The sequence below is a fragment of the Hemitrygon akajei genome, chromosome 14 (assembly GCF_048418815.1).
Source record: "Hemitrygon akajei chromosome 14, sHemAka1.3, whole genome shotgun sequence".
In the NCBI taxonomy this organism is placed as follows: Eukaryota; Metazoa; Chordata; class Chondrichthyes; order Myliobatiformes; family Dasyatidae; genus Hemitrygon; species Hemitrygon akajei.
Genome location: NC_133137.1, coordinates 61,773,018 through 61,787,628, shown reverse-complemented (window position 1 = coordinate 61,787,628; position 14,611 = coordinate 61,773,018). Strand labels below are relative to the sequence as shown.

General features: G+C 41.9%; 1 protein-coding gene across 6 annotated transcripts in view; it reads left to right on the top strand.

Annotated features, from left to right (window-relative positions):
• The window catches only part of LOC140738627 (uncharacterized), a 231,818-nt gene that overhangs the window by 87,834 nt on the left and 129,373 nt on the right, over positions 1 to 14,611 (top strand). The window lies entirely within an intron of this gene.

The following is a 14,611-nucleotide window of genomic DNA, read 5'->3' as shown; positions in this document are numbered from 1 at the left end:
TGGCAACAGAAACTTGCAAATGAAATTCAAAATGGTGAACAGTATTCACAGAGCTATATAATATGCTTGTCATAGTAATTCCAGTCTACAACCGGTAGGTAAGCAAATAAAAATCACAATGGGGTAGATGTTAGCAATCTGAAATAAAGAAGAAAATGCTGGAAATACTCAATAGACCAGGTGGCTTCTGTAGAAAGAGAATATGTTAATATTCCAGGCAGCATCCTTTCATTGAAATTAGATCTAGATCTGTTGGAAGGTCATCAGCCTGAAACATTAATTTTGTTTCTCTCCCCACAAATGCTTCCTTATCTTTTGTGAATTCCTCTGACAAGTAGCTGTTTTCATTTTAAAATGTACCAGTTAGTGTACTTTCTCGATTTTACTATTGCGATACTGAAAAGCTTAACAATCTTCACTGTGGGCTGTTTGGAAACAGGTAACTGTTCTCATGTGCAGGTTAAGCAGAAACTGTCAGCCGGGGGGGGGGGGAAGACATGAACCAGAAATAATCCTGAGATCAGCAGCTGCTGAGGAAAATGTCCCATTTTGGTTCCACTTGGATAAATCCATCCTTCCTTGTTTATTTTTGTATCACGAAATGCTTAAATCTCTTTCAAAGCACCGAAGTGAAGGCTTCCATCTGTTCCCTATGATATATTGGACCCTATCTTGTACTTTGTCCTCATCAGCTTTTTCAAACAACTAACAGCACTACATAGAAGGATCAGTCTGAGATCATAAAATCACAGAGAGAACAGGAGGGATCTCCTACCCATAGGATTACTCCATTAGCCCATTATCCATAGATTTTTCCTACCACTTGAAGACCAAATCATTCTGTTGGGCCTTTGCTGAAACTGTATGAACACAAAAATGACACTAAAGCTATTCAAGCATTTGGTTTGTTTCCATCGAGGCATTTGCATTTTATCTGAATCAAATTGTTTAAGGTTCCAATAAAGTGTGGCAATGAATTCTTTGCCTTACTTTGGTCATGTCACAAGGCCATAAAATAAAACAGCAGAACTACACCGTTAAGACAATCAAGTCTGCTCTGGAATTACCGTACATCATGACTGATTTATTATCCCTCTCAAACCTATTCTTCTGTCTTCTCCCCATAACCTTTGATGCCCTTACTAATCTGTCGACCTCAGTTTTAAATATGCCCAATGACAGCCTCCACAGCCATTTGTGGTAATGAATTCCACACATCCACCTCCCACTGGACTTTTTTTTAAAAAAAAGTCTCCTTTATTTCTGTTCTAAAGGGACATCCTTGTATTCTGAGGCTGTGCTCTTTGATCCTAGGCTCATACACTGTAGGAAAAATCCTTTACACACTCATTCTATCTGGGCCTTTCCATATTGATAGGTTTCAATGAGTTCCCTCTCATTCTTCTAAACTCCAATTACTGTAAATTGGAATCATTCTCGTGAACCTCCACTGCACCCTCTCCAATGCCAACATATCTTTTCTTAGATGAGGGGCCCAAAACTGCTCACAACACTCCCAGTGCAGTCTGACCAATGCCTTATAAAGCCTCAGCATTACATCCTTTATATTGTATTCTTGTTCTTGCAGAATTAATACTAACTTTTCATTTGCTTTTCTTACCACCAACTCGATCTGAAAGTTAGCCTTTCGGGAATCCTGCACGAAGACTCCCAGATCACTTTGCACACCTGATTTCTGAATCATTTCCCCATTTATAAGCAGCCTCATATGCGGCACTTTGTCAAAATCCAAGTAAATAATGTCCACTGACTCTCCTTTGTCTATCCTGCCTGTTATTTCCTCAAAGAATTCCAACAAATTAGTCAGGCAAGACTTCCCCTTAAGGAAACCATGATGACTTTGGCTTATCTTACCATGTGTCTCCAAGTACACTGAAATCTTATCTTTAACAATGGACTCCAACATCTTCCCAACCTTTGAAGTCAGTTAATTGGCCTATAATTTCCTTTCTTTTGCTTCCGTCCTTTCTTACAGAATGGACTGACATTTGCAATGTCCCAGTCCTCCGGAGGCATTCCAGAGTTTAGTGATTCTTGAAGGATCACTATTAATGTCCCCACAGTCTCTTCAGAAGTTTCCTTCTTCAGAACCCTGAGGTATAGTCTACCTGGTTCAGGTGACTTCAGACCATTCAGCTTTCCAAGCACCATCTCCTTAGTAATTGCAATGACACTCACTTCTGCCCCTGACACTCTCAAATTTCTGTCATACTGTTAGCGTCTTCCACAGTGAAGACTAACACAAGATATTTATTATGTTCCTCTGCCATTTCTCTATCCCTCATCACTACTTCTCCAGCTTAAATTTCCAGCATTCTGATATCCACTCTCCCCTCGCTTTCATTCATTACATCTGGAAAAAGCATCTTTTGATATTCTCCTTTATATTATTGGCTAGCTTACCTTCATAGTTCATGTTTTCTCTCCTTATGACTTTTTTAGTTGCCATAATTTGGTTTTTAAAAGCTCTCTAATCCTTGACCTTCCCTCTAATTTTTGCTATATTATATGCCCTCTCAATTGCTTTTATGCTATCTTTGACTTTCCTTGTCAGCCACGGTGCTTCACCCTCTCATTAGAACACTACTTTATCTTTGAGGTGTATCTATTTTGTGGCTTCTGAATTGCTGCCAGAAATTCCAGCCATTGCTGTTCTGCCGTCATCCCTGCTGGTGTCATCCCACTGTATCGGTGTTGAAAGCCGCATTTGTGAATCTTATCACATCCTCAAGATATCCCAATAAAATGTTGACAAATGAATAATCCAATTAGCAATTCAGAAGGTTTCACAGACTCTAATTGGAATTCCTGAAGTGAAAATCTGCTTTTGGTAGCATTGGTTAGAGAGGAAAATTTTAGCATCTGGACTATAAACTGTTTCATATAATTTACCTTTGCATGGTGCGCATCATCTTTGGTGATGCCAGTTGAAAGATAAAGGCCAGCCAGACCTAGAGGGAAAAGCTTTGGCTGAATACCTTGGTTATCTTTAGATACTAGGGAAGATAGCTTTAACGCACTCACATACCTAGTTGCATTTTGCAACAAGATTGCATGTTAGGAGTTGTGGCAGAGCAAGTGTTCAGCAAAAATGTTTTCCTACTTAAGCATAAGTAGACAAGTACTATATACATGGTGATCATTGGGAAAGTTAAATCCAGTCATTTAACTTGTGACTAAATGCTCAAATGAAGTGTACTTCAGGAACTGCTTGTATTGCACTAAAAGTACATGGCATGTCTGTCACTGGTGGTGGAACTTCATCGCTGGAGTTGTTGAATGGAGATATAATGTCTAAGCGAGGGACAACTTCTGAATACACATTGCCAACCAGGAGCTTTGTGCTTGGAGAGTTCACCATGGTATGGAGTTGTGACTTTTCAGGTGTGAACATCCCCAATGTCTTCAGTTACACCCAGCTGTGAAATCAAAATGAAATTCTTTACATGCATTTTGTTGTGGAATTATACTTTGTTGGTGCAAAACAAAGACCATTCTTTCTTTTTTTTCTTCAGCTAGCAAACTCTTAAAATAGCATCTCTTTGTACCCCAGCTGTATTATTTAGTTAGAGAAGGGTTTCTTTCCTGCTCGTCCTCTCTCCTGTTCCATCTCCACGGCCACTTTTTTTTAAAAGAAGTATTTTGGGGCTTTTGCTCATTGTTTTCAGTTCTTGTTTTGCTTTATTTAACGGGCGTTGTTAATTTCAGCTCAGGGAATCACAGTGACTCTGGGTTTGGAGAGGTTGCAATGTGGCTCTCTATTGATGGGGGTGGGGGTGAGGACGCAGTGGTGGCTGTGTGTGATACTGCCTGCAGTGGGGCTTGAACTCTCAAATCTCCTTCCAAGGTGTTGATGTACCATTAGTTCAACTGAGCTTTTTTACCCAATAGACAGGAGTGTGAGGACTCATGAGATTCTCATCAGTTTGATGCAAGTCCTTTCTTGCTTTCTGTTACAGAGGTGTTAATACCGGGTGTTGGGATGTTTAGAATTCAGATTATTTTATACTCTCTTCCAAAATGCACATGGAAGGATTCTTGGAAGGATTATTAAGCAGTTGTATTTATGCTGACTTCAAGTTTGGACTCCACCTTTCTGTTGACTCTGTAGAAATGCGGGGTGTTACACATTGGTAAGCTGATACCTGTAGACCAGTGTGTGGTATGTCTATTGAAGCATAAAATGCTTTGTGTCTCTCCGTAAGATATATTCTTCTTTCAAGCATTTGATCTTTGGTTATTCCCACTGAGAATCCCACAGTATTAGGAATGGACAAAAAAGAAAGATTATTATTATCAAGAAATCACTGGAAAAAAATGGAGAGAAGATAGGTTCATATTGATGAGTCTGATGAAGAATTCAATAATCTTTCCTTCAACATTAGCAGGATTTAAGTACGGAACTCACACCGTGTGGAACTGTGAAGAACAATAAACTACACGTATTTTATAGGAAGCTAGGTGAGGAAGGGAGGAACAGCAATGTACTGATGAAGAGCCAACGCCCTGCATTCATTTGGAAATAGCGTTCAATATATTGGAACATAAGATGTCATCAACACAAATAATTCCAAAAATTTATAATGGCTCCTGCTGACAGGAAACAATGAACTAAAATAGCTCCCAACTTCACTCTGAAGTTATGAAGCTCTAGAGCGGGGATTCCCAACCCTTTTATGCCATGGACCCCTACCAATCACTGAAGGGTTGATGGACCCCTGCTCTCGAGCATAGAGAAAGCTCCTCATGCCGACCACTCTTAACACTCATCTCACTTTAATCCCCCCATATTCCCGTCAAGTATCTCAGGTTTTGCTGCTCCTCTACACACTAGGAGCGATCTACATTGACCAATTAACCCACCAAGCCACCCGCCTCTGGGACGTGAGAAGGAACTGGAGCATCTGGGAAGCTCGAGCAGTTGTAGGTCAGCTTCAGAGTTCAGCACTGGACTTCTGAGACAACAGCTTTACTGACTGCATAGTGTTTCCCCTGCCATTTCTTCTCTTGCTTTCTATTTTGTCTCTGCCACCCCCCTGAGTCTGTATCTGTACTCTTCTTTATATCTACTCTCTCTCTCTCTCTCTCTCTCTCTCTCTCTCTCTCTCTCTCTCCCTCTCTCCCTCTCTCCCTCTCTCCCTCTCTCCCTCTCTCCCTCTCTCCCTCTCTCCCTCTCTCCCTCTCCCCCTCTCCCCCTCTCCCCCTCTCCCCCTCTCCCCCTCTCCCCCTCTCCCCCTCTCCCCCTCTCCCCCTCTCCCTCTCTCCCTCTCTCCCTGCCACTGTGCTACCAAATTCATATGGAATCTCTTGGCTACCTCCCACTGCTCCTTCTGCAATCTCTCTGATTTCTCTTTATCTTTGTGGTCTGCCATTTCCCCACTCCTGTCAAGTCACCACTCTGATGCCTCACTAGCCCTATTTCCTCCCCCATTTGCTGAACAAGCTTTCATTCCTCTGATTCCTTCCCTTTCCAGCCCACCCTCCTACCTGTATTCTTTCCCCTTCCCAAGATTTATTGAATTCTATCACCTGAATTTATGGCCTTTGCCCTCAAGGCCCCAGGAAATACTATGGATTGATTCAGTCTGCTTTTTAGAACAGTTTATTGGCTTGGCAGTACAAGGCTGCCTGATTCCTGCAGAGCCACACTTGCACCACCAGCAATGTGTGGGAGCATCTCACCATTCACCACTATGTACTTGTCTGAGACATTGGTGTCAACCTTGACAATCAGCACAAAATCATAAAATGCTGGAAACTTTCAGCTGCTCAGACAACTGCTGTGGAGAGAGAAACGGAGTTAAAGTTTCAGATGCAAGGCCTTCATCGGGATTTTCAGGTCCATAGATGCTGCCTGACTTGCTGAGTGTTTCCAGCATTTTCTGTCTTTCTGAGCCAGATTCAGAATCACAGATGTGCAGTGCATCGAAACATGCAATGAAACGTGCTCTTTGAGTTAACAGCTAACACACCTGGTGTCACGGTGAGGGCAGCCTGCAGGTGTCCTCGTACTTTCCCAGTGCAATACAGCATGCTCACAATGCAAAACAAAACCACACTCCTCACTCCCACCTACCCTCAGACAAATACACTCCTCCAACTCCAGGACAGGCCTTCTGCTTCCAGTCTCCATTCTTCAGGCCTGGACACCGGACTTAGACCTCCGAACTTTTGATTGACCTTCAGATTATCATTTTTTTTTTCAGCATCTTCCTTTACTTTGATTGATACTCAGCATCCCTGGTTTGGAGAATGACAAACAACATCGGGAATTAAGTTGTGGAAACTTGATCTTTCCGAAATCATCTGTATTCAATGCATACCATCATGAAGGCTGGCTATTTCAAGTAACTGCAACATATTTGGCGGATACAATGGGGAAAAGATTTAAAAGCTGTAATTCTTCAAATACTGACGATTTCTCAATAGTAGCTGCCTCATTAAACAAGTACATTTGGTAGCCAGTAACATGATCCAATTTCATTTTCCATTATGTTTGTTCTGGAATCTTTTGAAAAAAAAACCTCGGATTCAAACAAGTCCTTTGTTGGAAAATCAGCTAGGTTCTGTATAAAGCTTGATATAAATAGTAGGTTGGTATTTGTATTTTTCATAATCTCTGGAGAGAGTATTTTTAACTGCACATAATGTTTATGATAGGAAATTCTTCGGATACTCATTTTCCCACTCCGAGCATCGCTTTTTCATCCAGCTCCTGCAACGTACAAGCTTATAGAAAGTCTGTTTCAACAGTGCCTGGGTAGAAAGTGCTAACCTTGGCACATTCTAGCCCAGTGGGAATTCTGGATGTTTCATGGGGATATCATACTGTAAACTAGATATCCTACTAAACTGTCAGCACAGATTTCTGTATAGAATGAATACCTTATTTCTGTAACACATGGTGATGTTGCTCGTGAGGCTGCAATAGTAAGCTTAATAAAAAATCTTTATACTCCCAGGGAAAAGTCCTCTTCCTGCACAGGCCTGTAACAACATCTCTGAGACATTCTTTAAATGAAGTGACTGCTTCAGCTGTGCAATTGGAACAGATTGGTCATAAAAGTTCTCAAGGTGACAGGAAGTGTGTGGCAAAGAATCTGTAATTCATGTTTTTCAGTGTTAAACGACATTTCTGAAAGTGTCTATGTTCAGGCTTGCTGTGCGGATTCAGTTTCGCTTGTTTCTTTGATTCTGCCAAACAGCTCTGGGGATTCTGAGTCCAAACCGGACCTTAGAGTAGCTGAGGAGAATCGAGGGGAGTTGATGGGTGTGTTAGAGAGGATTGGTTACGGGAAATAAGCGGTGGATTAGGATTGCTCAGAATACTCTGAGAGCCAACATAGATGCGTCTCCTTCCATGTCATAAGAAAATTAAAATTTGAAAATGAATAAACACGATGTGGATTAGTCTAGATGAGGGAAAGAGGTAAATGCAGGAAGTCTCCATGTATCTAGCTTGAGAGCAGAGCTGGAGGTGATCAGCCTTAGGATAAGGGCCTGGAAAGTATTGTCTGCATAACTGTACTAAGCAGCACTGTGTGGATTGGAGGGGAGTGGGGAGGAGGAGGAAGAAGCAGGGGTGGTCTGCAGGAGGTGACCTCACAGGAAAGTGGGACCCTCTATCACCCAGCAGCAAAGTGTTGGAAGTGTTCAATCAGCAAAATACATTAAAATCTGATCTGCCAGAGCATCAGCTGTGACAACAGACCCAATAAGGTTGGGCCACTTTAATCCCGAAGCAAGCCTCACCTCTCCATTGGCTCTCTGTGGGTTGAGTGATGGCATTGGTCTCTTTAAAGATCACAAAGGACAAGCTTGTGAAGATGAAGAAGCATCAGAAAACTGATGAAGTATTGTGTAAAGTATTAAAGTTCCTGTCCTGGGCCCATCACGTAAGTGCAATTACAAAGAAAGCATGGCAGCACCTCTACTTCCTTAGGAGTCTGCGAAATCGGCATGACATCTTAAACTTTGACAAACCTCTATAGATGGGCAGTGGAGAGTATATTGACTGATTGTATCACAGCCTGGTATGGACACACCAATGCCCATGAATGGAAAATCCTACAAAATGTAGTGGATACGGCCCAGTCCATCACAGATAAAGCCTTCCCACCCAACTATTGAACTTGTCGATGCAGAACGTTGTTGCAAAAAAGCAGCATCCATTATCAGCGAGCCCCATCACCCAGGATATGTTTTCTTCTCACTGCTGCCAACAAGAAGAAGGTACAGGAATCTCAGGACTCCACACCACCTGTTTCAGGAACAGTTATTACTCCTCAACCATCAGGCTCTTGAACCAAAGAGGATAACTTCATTCAACTTCACTTTGCCAATCATGTTCCCACAACCTATGGGTTCACTTTGAAGGACTCTTCATCTCATATTCTCGATACTTATTACTTATTTGTTTATTATGATAATTTCTTTCTTTTTGTGTTTACACAGCTTGTTGTCTTTAGTACACTGGTTGAATGCCCAAGTTGGTCCAGTCTTTCATTCATTCTGTTATGATTATTATTCTATGGATTTATTGAGGATGTCTACAAGAAAATGAAACTCAAGACATGTATATGGTGACAGATACGACTTTAATAATAAATTTACTTCAACTTTTAAGACGAATGGCAATGCATTGAAAGCAATTCAGAGAAGGTTCACTCAACCATTACTGGGAATTGGTTGCCTCTTGTATGGGGCAAAGTTGAACAAGTTAGACCTGTTGTATTTGCTGATTAAAGAGCTGAGAGGAGACTCAACTGAGACAAACAAAATCCCAATGGGTCTTGACAGAGTGGATGTGGAGAGGATTTTTCCTCCTTTGGGAAAATTTGGAATGTCACTGTTAATGAATGAGAGAATGTCCATTTAAGACAGAGATGAGGCAAGTTTATTCATGTTCTGTGTGTTGTTCATCTTTGGGACAAACCTCCTCAAATGGCAGTGGAAGCAGAGCTTTTGAATATTTTTAAGGCTGAGGTAGGTAGGTATTTCATTAGTAAGAGTGAACATGAATGTGGAGTAGAGGTTGCAATTATGTCATCCCTGATCAGTGAAGTGGTGAGAAAGTTTGAAGGGCTATGTAACTTATTCCAGCTTCTAATTTATGTGTATGTGACGTAATTAGTAGCAGGTTTAAATCCCATCAGCAGCATACAAGATCATTGTGCCACATGAAAGACTTCCAGTCCACTTTGGGGATTATCGTTTAAGGGAGAGGTTTGAAAATCCTCCTTTGGGGTGAGGGAGGGACATGCCTGTGTTTTCACCAAACCAGTCTCAAAATTACGGCCACTTATTATTTCAATCAGTAATATCTCTTTATTATGGTCATTAAATGTGATGTGCTAACTGTCACCAAGTCATAGCTGTATTAGGCAATGTAAAAACATCTAGGTGAAATGTGTAGGTGAGTATCATATTAAAGGGATTTAACCTGAGAAAGTGATGAGGAATTGGCATGTAGTTCAGAATCTGGAGTCTTGGATGTGTGACAGTAAGAGGGCTCATAGCTCAAAAATTCCCATTATTGTTGTTGGAGTGAAGTCATTGCTGTCAAACCAGGTAATCTGCAGCACCATTCACCTGCTGTTCTGCCAGACTAAATATCCTTCTGCCTTAAGGGAACACTGTCTGCAAAATATAACCTGCAATTTGGCTTTCCAGTCCAAACTAGGCAAATTTTTTTAAAAAACAAAGTTTTTTTCTCTTTAACACTTGTTAACTCAGGTGAGAAATGTTTATACTGCTCATTGAAACTCACTGGCAACACTCCCAAATGAGTAAGCACAACCAGGGCAGTGTAAAAGACTCTTCATTCTGTCTTGAGAATAAGCTCAGTAAAGCACCCCTTTGCTTCATTTCCACTTCAACCCATTTTGCAACAATATGTTATACTGACAATTTCCCTATTGGTTTGATCAATCAGAGTGGGGCACTTTGGTGAAACTAGTAAAGCTCCTCCCTCACAGCTCCAATAATTGGACCTCTGGTGCTATCTGTGTGGAGTTTGCACGTTCTCCCTCTGACCTCTCGGTGCTTTGGTTTCTTCCCACATTCCAGGGTAGTTGGCCACTGTAAATATCCTCTCATGCGTAGATTTGAGCTGAGTGATAGAATCTTAGGGGAGAGAATAAAATGGGTTAGGGTAGGAATAGTGTAAAAGTAGGTGAGCATGGATGGTTCAGATGCAGGGCCTGTTTCTGTGCTATATCTTTCTATGACTTTGTAAATCCATTTTCCCCAAATAAACAGAATTTTAATTTATATTAGCAAGCGTATATGTACAGGACATATTATTTTCTGTTGCCTATAAATTAGCTATCAGCTTAACGTATGCCTAGATCCAAAAAATGTGAAAGTTTCACATTAATACGTCAATATATTTCTGTTGATTGTACACTGGTGCCCGGTTGCTCTGTTTCCTGAGGCTTTAACCAGGATTTCTCTTCGCTCTCAGTTAATCGGAGGGAGGTGAATAATCTGGACTGACAGGAGGTCACCATATCAGATTGTGTTGATAACATTAGAAGGTGAATATTTTTTCTGTAGTTTACGTGCTTTCAGTGCTGATTTATCCTCGGTTACTTCAGTAAGGTTTTTGCTTGGAGTTTCAGCATTCTGAGTTTGTTTTCATCTCAAAACTTTAATTTGGAAAACTGAGATTCCTTTAGTATTTCTCCAATTTTTTTTCTTATAATTTAGGATGGATGTAAAGAGGTCAGGTTTCTTTGAAAGAGTATTATTCTTACTCAACCAGTACCTCCTCACTGAAACATATGAGCAGAGTTACCACCTACCTTACCGTCTATGTGTGCAGAAATCAACCTTCCACGGGCTCTTGATCACTCTGAAGTTGACAGCAGACTATTGCTCTCCTGAAATCTGCCTTTCAAACAACCCCAGCAGCAAGGTGGGGGCTCACTAGTCTGAACATTTCTACCGTATGTCTGGCTCAGCCAGAGTTGCTGCAGGGTGCTTCAACAATACTTGTCAACCCAATAACATGTAAGAAATTCCCACCCTGCTCCAGCCCTGAACTCACATCTTTCTCTGCCTCCTCCACCCGCCCCTCCCCCTCAGGCTCTTTCCACGCTTGGCTTATTGCTGAGATTTTCCCTTCACATGACTCCTGACAAATCATTAAACACCCAGCTCTCCTTCCTGGTCCCTCGAGTTGATGTTGTGAACAATTCCCTTTGCTTCAGAGGCTGCTTGCCTCTCCTCAAAAGTCACTGCCATCATCTCCATTAGAATCAAGCTCTTTCACTTAGCCAGGTATCTCTTCATTGTCAGGCCTGCACAAACAGACACCTCCCAGTCTCTTCCCAGTTAACAGGAGTCACCTGCAGCCTATTTAAACCCAGCTCTCATTCACAGTCCTGGCTCATGCATCAAACCAGCCAGCATCAATCAGTTGCTCCTAGCCTTCCTAACCTTGTTTTATTCAGCATCTGTTCTCTCTCTTTCTTTGTGGCCCCTCCTGGCTTTTTATTTAGCAGTTTATTATTAGAGATGTTGTGCATTGCTAAATCATCCCCATTACTCTGCTTTTGGGTCAAGCTGCCTCTACCTTTCCTGACGTTTATTCTCTTTATGTGGGTTGATGTCAAATAGTATTTGATAGGAATTCTATAAAGTACCTAGGGTCATTCAGCTACATTAAAGGAGCTTGGTATAAATATAACCTGCTGTTTATAGCTGACATATTGTTCACGGGGCTACCTAACTTAGTCATACATCCAACTATGCAATTTTTATATTGGTAAAATTTCCTGAAGCTAGGACATTATTGATAGAATCTGTGCAAAATTATGGGCTTCTGTATGGATCCTATCATCTGAACTTAATAGACTTTTTTCCGTTAGTCATGGCCTCCATAACAGAGTCCATTCCATAATATGCGTGTTTCCTATGGCTAAAAAGGCTGATTAGACAGATCTGCTGGTTGCTGATCCGATCTGGGACACCCTGAGATGGCGAGTGGATGAATGAGGTGCCTTCTGCAGCAATGTACAGATAAAAGTGCTGTGTTCCATGGTATTGAGCTGTCGGTTTCGGCATCACCAACTATGGTGGCTATATTATCTTAGTGAAGGTTGTCTGCTATCTGCAGGGGAGGTCAGTCCTATGAACCTCCCCTGGTTGGATGCTTGTTCCTTCCCCTGAAGGGAACAGTTTCTCCATTCCTACCCTCTGACTTTTGAGCTTGCCCCCTTGGCAAGGATGTTGCCTGCTGTATTCTGGAATTTCTGTTGTGATTTTTACTCACCGATCCAGGGTGTTCATGCCTTGCATTGTTGACACAAACATCGGCATTAAGGGAAGCAAGTAGGACTCCCACAAACTGCAGGCACCCACTGCTTGTGTTTGTTCAAACTAAACACTAGCTTACAGACAGCACAACAGAAGGGGTTAGCGTAATGCCTTACAGTGCCAGCAATCAGCTTCAATTCCCACCACGTGATGCGTTTCTACATTTTCTCTGTGACTGTAAGTGCTTCCTCTGGGTGATTTGGTTTCCTCGCACATTCCTAAAAAGATATATGGGTTAAGGTTAGTAAGTCAGGGTCAGAGTCTGTTGGAGTTAGAAGCACGGTGACACTTGTAGGCTACCCCCAGCACGTCCTAGGGTGTGTTGGCCATTGACACAAACGACATACTTCACTGTATGTTTTGATGTATATGTGACAAACAAAGCTAATCAAACAGAACATTTGTTCTGTTTTGAACAAACGGAAGCAGTGGGTGCCCACAGCTTGTGACACAGTAGTACAGTGGTTAGCGCATTGCTTTACAGTGCCAACTAGTGATGAACGATTGGGGTTCAATTCCCACAGCTGCCTCCAAAGAGCTTGTGTGTTCTCCCTGTGACCATGTGTGTTTCCTCTGGGCGCTCCAGTTTTGACCCACATTCCAAAGATTTACGTTTCGAATTAGTAAGTTGTGGCCGTGGTATGTTGGTTCTAGAAGTGTGTTGACATAGGCGGGCTGCCCAGCTCAATCCTTGCTGATTTGATTTGATGCAAATGCCGCATTTCACTGTATGGTTCAAAGCACGTGACAAAAAAAACTGATCTAATCAGTCCGTAACATTTTCCTACAGGAGAGATACCAAAAAGATTGAAAGAGTACAGAGAAAATTTACAAGGTTATTGTTTGGACTGAGATTGAGAGGAGATTTGATAGAGGTATACAAAATTATGAGCAGTATTGATAGGGTACATGCAAGCAGGCTTTTTGCCTCTGAAGTTAGATGAGACTAGAACTACAGGTCATAGATTAAGGGTGAAAGGGGAACTACTGAAGGGGAATCTTCTTCACTCAGAGGGTGGTGCAAGTGTGGATGAAGCTGCCAGTGGATGTGGTTAATGTGTGATTGATTGTAACATTTAAGAAGTTTGGATAATTACATGGATGGGAGGGCTATAGGTTCAGGTTGACAGGACCAGACAGAATGATGGTTCAGTGTGGACAGGATGGACCTAGAGCTTTTTTCTGTGCTGTGGTGCTCTATGACTCTATTGTTGTTTTGCCAAGTAAATGTGGATCACTTGGTCAGCATTGCACTTTCTCATTCTTACAGAGATTGATGGGATGAATAGCAGGCTGACTATATAGACCAGTTCCAGTAACCATTTACTGGAGTCAGTTAAACATCTCTGCCCTTGCCTACCTGCTGGCATACAGCTTCACATCAGATGTCTTTCTGTGACAACTCCAGGGCCATAAATCAGTTGTATTCTACAGCAGAGTGTACAAGGGCCTCTACTGTTCCTCCACAATATTTCAACAAGCTGTTAGACTTGTTGAACTTTTGTTTTAACTTGTTAGATGGTTGAGGCCGATAAGTGAAATTCCAACCTAGGATGGTGCCCAGGGTAAAGTGCCTTCCACAAAAGGAAACCTCAAGTTCCTTCCCAGCTGCCTTGTAGTTCTGCTGGCTCATTGATGTTACTGATCAGGCTGGATAAACAGAAGCAGCAATGTACGCAGCATATAAGAGTCCTACTTGCGTTCTTCAGTACTGATGCTTGTGTCAACAATGCCAAACTTGGACTCCCCGCATTGAATGTGAGGCAAACCTGTTTGATGACGATTCGCCAGTTGGAATTAACCTCTGTGGAAGGCTGGCTGAGAGTTTGCATTTAGCTGCTCTTGTCACCAAGGTAGACATAGAACCTGTGGTATTGCCAGGGCTGACAATAATCCTGAGGGTTTTACAGTAATGGGCAATTTCAGTAACAGGTCATTGTCATGCAATACTGCTGTTTCATCTACCTTTGAAAGTGATCTTCAGTGTTGGTAGTTATTGCTGAGACTTGTTTGGAGAACTCTGAAGCCTGCCTGCTTAATTTGGAGGGTATTCCCTCGTACTATTTAAATATGAGCTTCTCAATTACCTTGTAGGCTATGGCAAGAGAATAATTGGGCATAGCCTTTGAAATCATTGGTGATTACCCTGCTTTTGGACAATGATGATTTTGCAGTGATGTCAGACTTCAAGGACTTCTCTGGTATCAGGATATTAGAAAGTGAAGTTAGCAAACTGCATGCTTCCTTTACAACTCGGGTTGTGGCGGAT